Genomic DNA, 9585 nt, shown 5'->3' with positions numbered 1-9585 from the left:
TTACGAGGTTAGTGTTATGAGTGGTCGGCATGGTGTCGGGATAATGTGACCGGGTGGGACATCATGCCACATGTCTGCAGTGTGATGCCCAGTGCTAGACATCACTATAAACTGCCCTACTGCAGACACCATAGTGATATGACAGAAATATTGTTAAAGCTACATTAAAAATCCAAAACACACACACACATACACACACACACAGACTGGACTTTGAGTGAGTGCATACAGTAATTAATGTGGACATTATGAAATTTGGCAAAAATGCGTTGTGAAGGTGCTAAACAAAGTTTTAAAAAAATACCAGGTTTTCAAGCTGGTAATTTTTCCAGTGATATCCCACTGTATGGTCCACACTTTGTGTAATCTTCTCCTTCATCAATTTTACAGGTATTTCTTTTAAATTTTGTTCATTGTTTCAGATATAGTAAGAATGACCCATGATTCATTATAAAGATGCTCAATAATTTAAAAAATAATTGAACCTGATACTTTTCATGTGGTCATTTAAAGTCCTATGTGCAATTAACTTCATGTAGTGTTCAGTATACTGCCTTCATACTTGGCTCTGTTGTTGAAGAGATAAAATGTAGTTGTATGTAAATTATTACAGAGATAATGGAGATTACTGCAGAGATAATGGAGGTGTGTATTGTGGAGATAATGGAGATGTGTATTGTGGAGATAATGGAGATGTGTATTGCAGACATCATGAAGATGTGAATTGCAGAGATCATGAAGATGTGTATTGCAGAGATGGTGGGGATGTGTATTGCAGAGATGGTGGGGATGTGTATTGCATTATGAAGATACTAAATGGATTATTTTGAAAAAAATACCTTGTAATGAAATTTGCCAGTTTGTTTTTCAAGTAACCAGCCCATCATAGGGTTTCTAGTTTCCTTGGAAACTATGTACATTTTTTATAGATCTACTTGTTGTTACGATGTTCAATGCCATTTTGCAGCACAAGATTGGTTGTATATGGCAACCAGTGTAAGTGGTGGAGGAAGAATCCAGCAAAACCTCAGAAAGAACCACCGACCCAATGGGAAGCTACTGGCAAACTTCACTACGTACTCACACAGGCTGAGACCAAGACTTGAACCCGCACAGACAGAAGTGAGATGTCAGTGATCTGTAATGGTGAGCACTTTAGACCACTCAGCCACTCTGTGTCCCTCGAATAGATCATATGGAGATGTGCATGATGCATGGTGAGTTTTGGTAAAAATGACATTTCTGGAAAATTGTCATGTTTTTTTTTTTTTTTACTTCATGATTTTTTCATGTAACTTGAGAAAAATCCATGGTGAATAAGCCATTTCTTGTAAAAATTATTGCTGACAAGGGTCATCATATGGTCTCATTGCTTCACAAAGCTGACTTGCACAAGTTTTATTTCTTGCAAGTTTTTAAGACAGATAATTATGGAATTAGGATGAAACAGACATGGCCTGTGATAAAATAAAACTATGAAAAGCAGATTCACAGCTTCAGGGTGTCAGTACTTTCTTTACATCAGAGTTTAGCAAATGCTTCTGTAATAACTATCTTGTGTATTTATTATTTTGGAATCTTCAGACAACAGTGGGTTTTCTTTCATCTATACAATGCTTCAGAATAAATCTAGTTCCCCATGGGAATTGTTGTTTTTCAGTTTATCCAGTTTTTCTATCATATCAAGTCTTTGATGGTATGATAGTGATCTTTCCACAAGGAGCACATTTTTTTATCAAGAATCCCAGCATCAGTTCCTCAGATGATTCATTCTAGTTCTAGACTAAATATTCCAAGCCATTATTGATTGATCTGGAAAGGATATTTTATACAACCTTTTGCCATGCAGACCATACTGACTCTTAGCCATGGTACATCAATACATTTTTGTACCAATTATTGTGTGATATATAATTTTCCTTAAGAGTGCATAACATCATCTAATATGTCTTTATTTTCCTTTCTTTTTCTTCCAGACTGATTCATGGACAATACTGAGGTCAAGCAATTTTTTATATATGAGACAATTTTTCCCATGTTTTTGAACAAGGTGAAATTTTTATTTGCTCTTTGTTTTGAATAAAGTGATATTTTAATACGCTCTTTAACTTTTGATATAATTATAATTTATGTCCTGATTTCTAGATTTTTCTTTAACTCATTAACCCTGGTGCCATGTTTACATATCATGAGGTAGTACCCTACTTCTGAGCTCTGTATCATCAAGGTCATTTAAGATACACCAAAGTGGATGGTATTACAGAAACATAGATATAGATCTACAATGATACCAAATAATCTCGACTTTCTACTCACATTGCAAACTATACAGGTAAAAACATATTATTTGAGACTAAGATTTTTCACCAAAAATTCACCCATTGATGGGATCGGATTTTGTGTCTAGATTTGAGACATTTTGGGCAGAGATCTAAGGCAGACCAGTCTGAACTGCAAACAGACGGGTGAACCTTTGCAAAAAGTAGGATAAATTGGGGATTTGAAGTAAAAAGTGGCCACGACACGAATATGATTGGTTCAATAAGCACCACAAAAAAAAACCAATGTGTGAGTCAAACAGCCAATGAAAAATGATGTTTCTAACACAACTAGGCATCTGGCTAAAATGAAAATCTCTTGGAAGCAGATGTATTTGAATGTGTTCAGAAGTAGCCCCCAAAATGGGTTTCTATACTCCCATTTAAGGCAAAAATTATAAAAATCTCCAGCGAATAATGAGTTAAAGAATTGGTTTCGGAAGTTTTATTTTTGACTTTTTTATCTTTGCTTCATGATGTCAAAGAGTGATATATTGAATTAAATGCTCAATTTACAAGTAAAACAACACTTGGTGTTTTACATCAACTAAAACATTAAATGATACGTAAGTGAAATGGGCAAATTACCAGTGGTTCTCAGCCCTCTGGTAGCAACCCAAATCAGGGTCACAGTGATGATCTGGAGGGTCATGGATGGTCATCTTTTTTTTTAGGGTGGCAAAACTTATCAAAGTGTAGAAACAGGTCCTGAGGCTCAGAAAACTATTTTTTAGGGTTGCAGTAAAAAAAGGTTGGGAACCACTGGACTATCCTGTCATTTACCTCTTGTAACCACTGGACTATCCTGTCATTTGCCTATTATAACCACTGGACTATCCTGTAATTTATTTATTGTAACCACTGGACTATCCTGTAATTTACCTATTGTAACCACTGGACTATCCTGTCATTTACCTATTGTAACCACTGGACTATCCTGTCATTTACTTATTATAACCACTGGACTATCCTGTCATTTACCTATTGTAACCACTGGACTATCGTGTCATTTACCTATTATAACCACTGGACTATCCTGTCATTTACCTATTGTAACCACTGGACTATCCTGTCATTTACCTATTGTAACCACCAGACTATCCTGTCATTTGCCTATTATAACCACTGGACTATCCTGTAATTTACCTATTGTAACCACTGGACTATCCTGTCATTTACCTATTGTAACCACCAGACTATCCTGTCATTTACCTATTGTAACCACCAGACTATCCTGTCATTTACTTATTGTAACCACCGGACTATCCTGTCATTTACCTATTGTAACCACTGGACTATCCTGTCATTTACTTATTGTAACCACCGGACTATCCTGTAATTTACCTATTGTAACCACTGGACTATCCTGTCATTTACCTATTGTAACCACTGGACTATACTGTCATTTACTTATTATAACCACTGGACTATCCTGTAATTTACCTATTGTAACCACCGGACTATCCTGTAATTTACCTATTGTAACCACTGGACTATCCTGTAATTTACCTATTGTAACCACCGGACTATCCTGTCATTTACTTATTGTTACTGCAGATCAGTTTTGTTATCTCATGCATGTTGAAAACCCATTTGGACTTTTTGTAGTCCCACTATGTTGTATTGAAAAGGTGTAAAGAACTGCATGTGTACATTTGTATATACATAAATTCTGTATATCATAAAACTTTTTCCCACTTGATTGAACGTTTGTGGATTCATACTTAGCAAATAGTTTTTTTTCAGAATAGCTGAAAATACAAAAGTTACTCAAACATGAAAAAAAAAGGACTTTATTGGTCAGAGAAATATATAGCCTCAAATTATGGAGGACAAAACACTGAATTGATGATAAAAGGGTGCCAATGGAAGGAAAGACCGAAAATGGAAACTTCAATGCAGAAATTTCCAAGTAGCTTGGTGTAAGTCAAAAGACAATTAAAGGCAATTATTTGATGACCCAAAGCAATAACTGACACTGTTGCCTTGTTTTTCAGTTTCCTTTTATTTGGTGAATTATGTACATTTATTTTAAAGTCCAAGAAGGGAATAGATTTTATGCAAAGACAGGAATAAGCCTTATATAGTCAAGGATAATGACATTTTCTGCATCTTTTTCAATATTAAAAGATAATACCCAAAACATAAATAGGCTTCATTTTTTTCTGCAATTAATTTTCTCATTTTTTCATTTGTTTGGTTTTGGTTTGGGGGGATTTGGATGATGTGAGGGATTAGAAGATGGGAATATTGCATCTTCATTTACAACATGGAAACAATTAATTCTTGTTTTGATTAGTAGATGTTCAAAGTGCTAGCTCTAATTAAAATGAGGGATATGGAACATTTATTCTGTATGTTTTGCCCAGGCTTTATAGTGTATAGGCATTGTATATATTGCCCAGGCTTTATAATGTACAGGCATTGTATGTATTGTCATGTCAGTTGACCAGACAAATCTGGGTAGGATTCAAAACTACAGCCCATAGATCACAAGTCCATCATGTTAACCCCTGAACTGCTGTGGCTGTAGCTATTTATTTGTAAAAAATGGGAAAGCCAAATAGAGGAAACCAGATTCTGTCTTTGCATCTCTTTGTAAAGGTGTCAGATTGCAAATTGTGTTGCAGGTAATAAAGACACAGGCAGGTCAGTAGAAAACAAACCTTAGACTTTCAGATATTTTACCAAGGGAAGAAGAATATGTGACAAGGGGTGGAGGAAGAGGAAGGATGGTGGAGAGCATACTTGACTGCAAATTTCATTTGTCACTTAAAAAATCATCCTGATTTTTGTGAGGCATATCCGTTCTGAGCCTGGTTATCATATACTTCATTATAAGGCAGTATACTGAGTGTTTTCCATCAAGAACTTTATACTGAGGGAATACTATATTCTGTTTATGAAAAATACTGGTACTTGGGCCAGAACAAAAATATAAAGTTTTAAAAACATTCATGTTCATATTTAAAAAATCTAACTTATAAATCTTAGGTGCAAAATATTGGAAATAATGATTGGCAAGAACACAGGATATCGGGTCAAATTTGGCAATTTGATCTGTGTTTTCCCCATTTTTTAAAAATCAGACAACTTATGATAAATACCATCTATACTCGCTTATAAGTCAAGTCTAATTGCAAACTTCACAGACCCAGATCTCCTGTCACATAATGTACTGGCAGCTCTGGGTATATGCAGTTTGTTAGGAGTAATCAGTAGAACAAACAACATAAACCCTGATCTACCAGTGTATTATGTGATGGCAGATCAGGGTCTGTCTTTGCAGTTGGACTGGACTTATAAGCACATATATTTGATAGTTGTATTTCAGCATAAGGGAAGTTATGGAAACAAAATCATTAACCATGCTTTGTCCAGAATTTTATGTGAAATGTTGGAAAAAATATTGCCATGTATTCTTGTGAAAATGAGAATTCCAGGCAAGCACAAAATTGTTGGATTTTTTTCCCCCTGCCCATAGGAAGGATATATGATAGTGACTTTCACTAGTGCTAAGGGTATCAATGATTTGTCAGGTATGTTATCACCACAACCCATCACACATGACCATAGTACTGCTAAAGAGTTGTCTTTTGGAGTTTATTGTATTGTTCATCATTCTGTGTCTGTCAGTGGAGACATCATTGGAGAAAATTATAGGTTACAATGTCAGGGAAGACTAGTGGTGAAGTCTTTCAGTTCAGTCTTTGATGATTTGGCCACAGTTGACATTGGATAGTGTACTTGCAATTTCCTAATTGAATTAGTACCCTAGAATGGTGGGGATAATTGAATTATTTTAGAAAGAGTTATTCATCCTTAGTTCACCTTTATTGTCAAGGAAATTGTATGGGTAATAGATACACAATAGATAAAACAATTAACTTCAGATTAGGAGTTATAGATAAGGCTAGTTTAGGCCAGGAATTTGTTCCAAAATGAATGCTCTGTTAAAACCCACCCTGAAATCAATTAAGAGATCTCTTGATTTCACAGTCTTCCAGAACTCCAAGCAGGAGAATTGGAGTATACTTCTTCATCTGCAAGGGTGATGAGTTTGAGGTTTTCTGATCCCTTGTAAATTTTACATACCTTTCCAAGATTGTCAGATATCTGCTTTTTGCTTTGTTAATGGTTACTTCCATGGATGGACATAAAAATGTCTAAACTCTGCATTGAAGTAAGACTCCTTGCCCACCCACCAGAGACAATGATACTTTCCACTGATAAGGCTTTGATAAGAAGTCAAGAGGATTGCATGACAGGGTCATAGGTGCATGTTGCCTCTCAGCCTGCTACGATTAAATAACAAGGGACACAATTTGCAAATATATCCAGTTAAACTTCAATTAGTTAATCAGTTTTTTAAATTAAACTTTTTATCCTATCACAAGCTGTATATTTGTTAACAATTTCTGACTGTCATGCACATAACTCATAAACACATATATATTCAGCCAAGAAAAGTATGTATTTTTTCCCTTTCAGAAGTTGGAGACAGCTATTTTTTGTTATGTCCTTGACAGGAGTAATGGTTGCATGGACTCGCCCCCCCCCCACGTTTTTGTATTTTTTAGTACACTGTTTAGACTGGATACCAGAGTTGTAACAATTCTTTACACTGTCTATACTTGCTTATAAGTCAAGTCAAATTACAAAGATCGTGACCTGCCATATCTTAATGTGCCTGCAAATTAGGGTCCATGTTATTTGTTGTACTGATTACTCCTAACAAACTGCACAGAACCAGATCTGTCAGCACATTATGCAGTGGCAGATCTGGGTCTCTGCAGTTTGTGATTGGACATGTCTTATAAGCGAGTATAGATGGCATGTATTGACACGATAATATTTTTCCTGACAACATATAGCAATAGTAGGTATACTACTGCTGGAATAGCCAATATATATTGTAAATAGGACAATATGGTAAATAGGACAATATGGTAAATACGACAATATGGTAAATAGGACAATATGGTAAATAGGACAATATGGTAAATACGACAATATGGTAAATAGGACAATATGGTAAATAGGACAATATTGTAAATAGGACAATATGGTAAATAGGACAATATGGTAAATAGGACAAGATGGTAAATAGGACAATATGGTAAATAGGACAAGATGGTAAATAGGACAAGATGGTAAATAGGACAATATGGTAAATAGGACAATATTGTAAATAGGACAATATGGTAAATAGGACAATATGGTAAATAGGACAATATGGTAAATACGACAATATGGTAAATAGGACAAGATTGTAAATAGGACAATATGGTAAATAGGACAATATGGTAAATAGGACAAGATTGTAAATAGGACAATATGGTAAATAGGACAAGATGGTAAATAGGACAATATGGTAAATAGGACAATATGGTAAATAGGACAATATGGCAGTGCAGGAACAGTTGAATGTGATGTACCACATTATACATGAATTTAAGTCGATGAAAGAAAATTGAAGAGTTTTATGCCACATCAATGATAGAAATAAAGAATTTTGCACTGTTCTTTGGTATTATTATTCATCTGCTAGACGTTAGCTGTCAGACCAGTTAGCAGTAGAAGAAACCAAGGACCAAACATCAGCATAATTTTTGTAAGAAATGAATCATTTGTTGAAGATAACTTGTAGATTTGCTGTCAAATGAAAATATTAACTTCATATCAAATACTGAGACCAAAATGGCAGACAAATTCTGGAACATAAACTCCACAGCTGTTATTGAGGGCTCCTGTCTGGAAATATTGCAGGTTTGAGGAGTCAAATAATTACAGTTAATGAATCCACATGCAGAATTGGCAAAATGGTTGTTATATATGCAGGTAATACAAGTAACCTTGAAAAGCAAATGGACAAAGTATTAGACTGCATTGTGGTAAATATTGTATCCTATTTTATATTTTATTTCATTTAATATTTTATTATCTCTTCACTACATGATAATATCACAGTAAATATTGTATCGAGCAAAAACTTCAAAGTTAGGATGCGAACTATTCTTCTGTGCAATAATTAGTTTTCATAGGAATCGTAAAGCAATTTTTGGAAAGGTATTCATGTGAATGAGTTGGATTACTATCATTTCAAATTTGCGTAAATATTGGAACATTTTATTTAACTTCCTGTCTAATATCATACATTCATGTGCTTGCATATTTTTTTGTTCTTTTCAGTCAGTTTATTGATATCTGTATAACTAAATTTGCACAGAAAATACATCATTCTGGTTCTTGGCATAATGAGCAAATTAATAAATGACGTATAATTTTCCAGCTTTGTGAAGTTTTGGGTATTTGAAAGTTTTTATTAACACTAATGGAAAATGGACAAGTAAGCTTCATTCACTATTGTATTCAATCACCTTACTGATGGGAGTAAATCCCCATTAACAAGAACTTGTGGAAGTAATTGCCTCTTTGGGGGCCTGTTTTGTATATAGTTGAAAAAGTGCTGTATTGAAGAAAGTTACCTGTCGACATTTATTTACAAACTAACTCATTTATAACTGACTGGAAAATCTTGGGAAAGTGAGCAGGTATGCAGGTTTTTTCCTTCTCACACCACACTCAGGTACCTATATTGCCAGTATGTGTGTAGGCTTCAGTTTGGAAAATAAATGCATCAAAACTGAACTGATCCATCTGTTACAATTACTGACTTAAATTTTTTAAAAAAGCCCACATGATATTTTTTGTGTGTCTACAATTGGTTAATGGTACAGCAAGTCTAAAAATCAAAGTAGGAAGTGTGTATGGGGACACACAGCACCTAGGTGGGGCATGCAAGGTCAAGATTGTGTGGAGGATTTTATGATGTCAAAGTTGTATAGCATGGACTAAACAGTGATAGGCCCCTTTTAAATGCTTATGGCAAACTTTCTTGTGGTATATTGCCCCTTGAAGGACCATAACTGAACAAAAATGCCTTTGAAACATAATTATTAGTCCTATTTGTAATGAAAGATGACTTGGACCTGGCAATGAATGCAGTACTTGCAGCTTAAGGTGTATGGTATTTTGTGTAAACTACCTGTATATAGAATATGATTTAACAGTGTCTCATTTAATTGCCAGTACAGGTGGATATTGTTTACAAGGTCTGTAAGTTGTGTATATATACAGCATTAACTGATATACATCATCATATAATAATGGGAGGCGATACATTATTGGTGAAATGAAAATAGATGATAGGGAGAGACAGGGCTTGTAAGAGCATGGGAAAATCACTTGGCAATAAGTGTAATTT

General features: G+C 34.8%; 1 long non-coding RNA gene across 1 annotated transcript; it reads left to right on the top strand.

The window, feature by feature from the left end:
- Positions 1 to 114: 114 nt before the first annotated feature.
- Positions 115 to 2096, top strand: LOC149808414 (uncharacterized). The gene is made up of 2 exons (XR_016419821.1): positions 115 to 1217; positions 1977 to 2096. It is a non-coding gene; the product is annotated as an uncharacterized LOC149808414 (long non-coding RNA).
- Positions 2097 to 9585: the final 7489 nt, after the last annotated feature.

The sequence above is a fragment of the Sinohyriopsis cumingii genome, chromosome 1 (genome assembly GCF_028554795.1).
Source record: "Sinohyriopsis cumingii isolate HCF-2022 chromosome 1, ASM2855479v2, whole genome shotgun sequence".
NCBI lineage: Eukaryota > Metazoa > Mollusca > Bivalvia > Unionida > Unionidae > Sinohyriopsis > Sinohyriopsis cumingii.
Note: the sequence above shows the minus strand (reverse complement) of the source record. Positions and strands in the feature narration are given on the sequence as shown.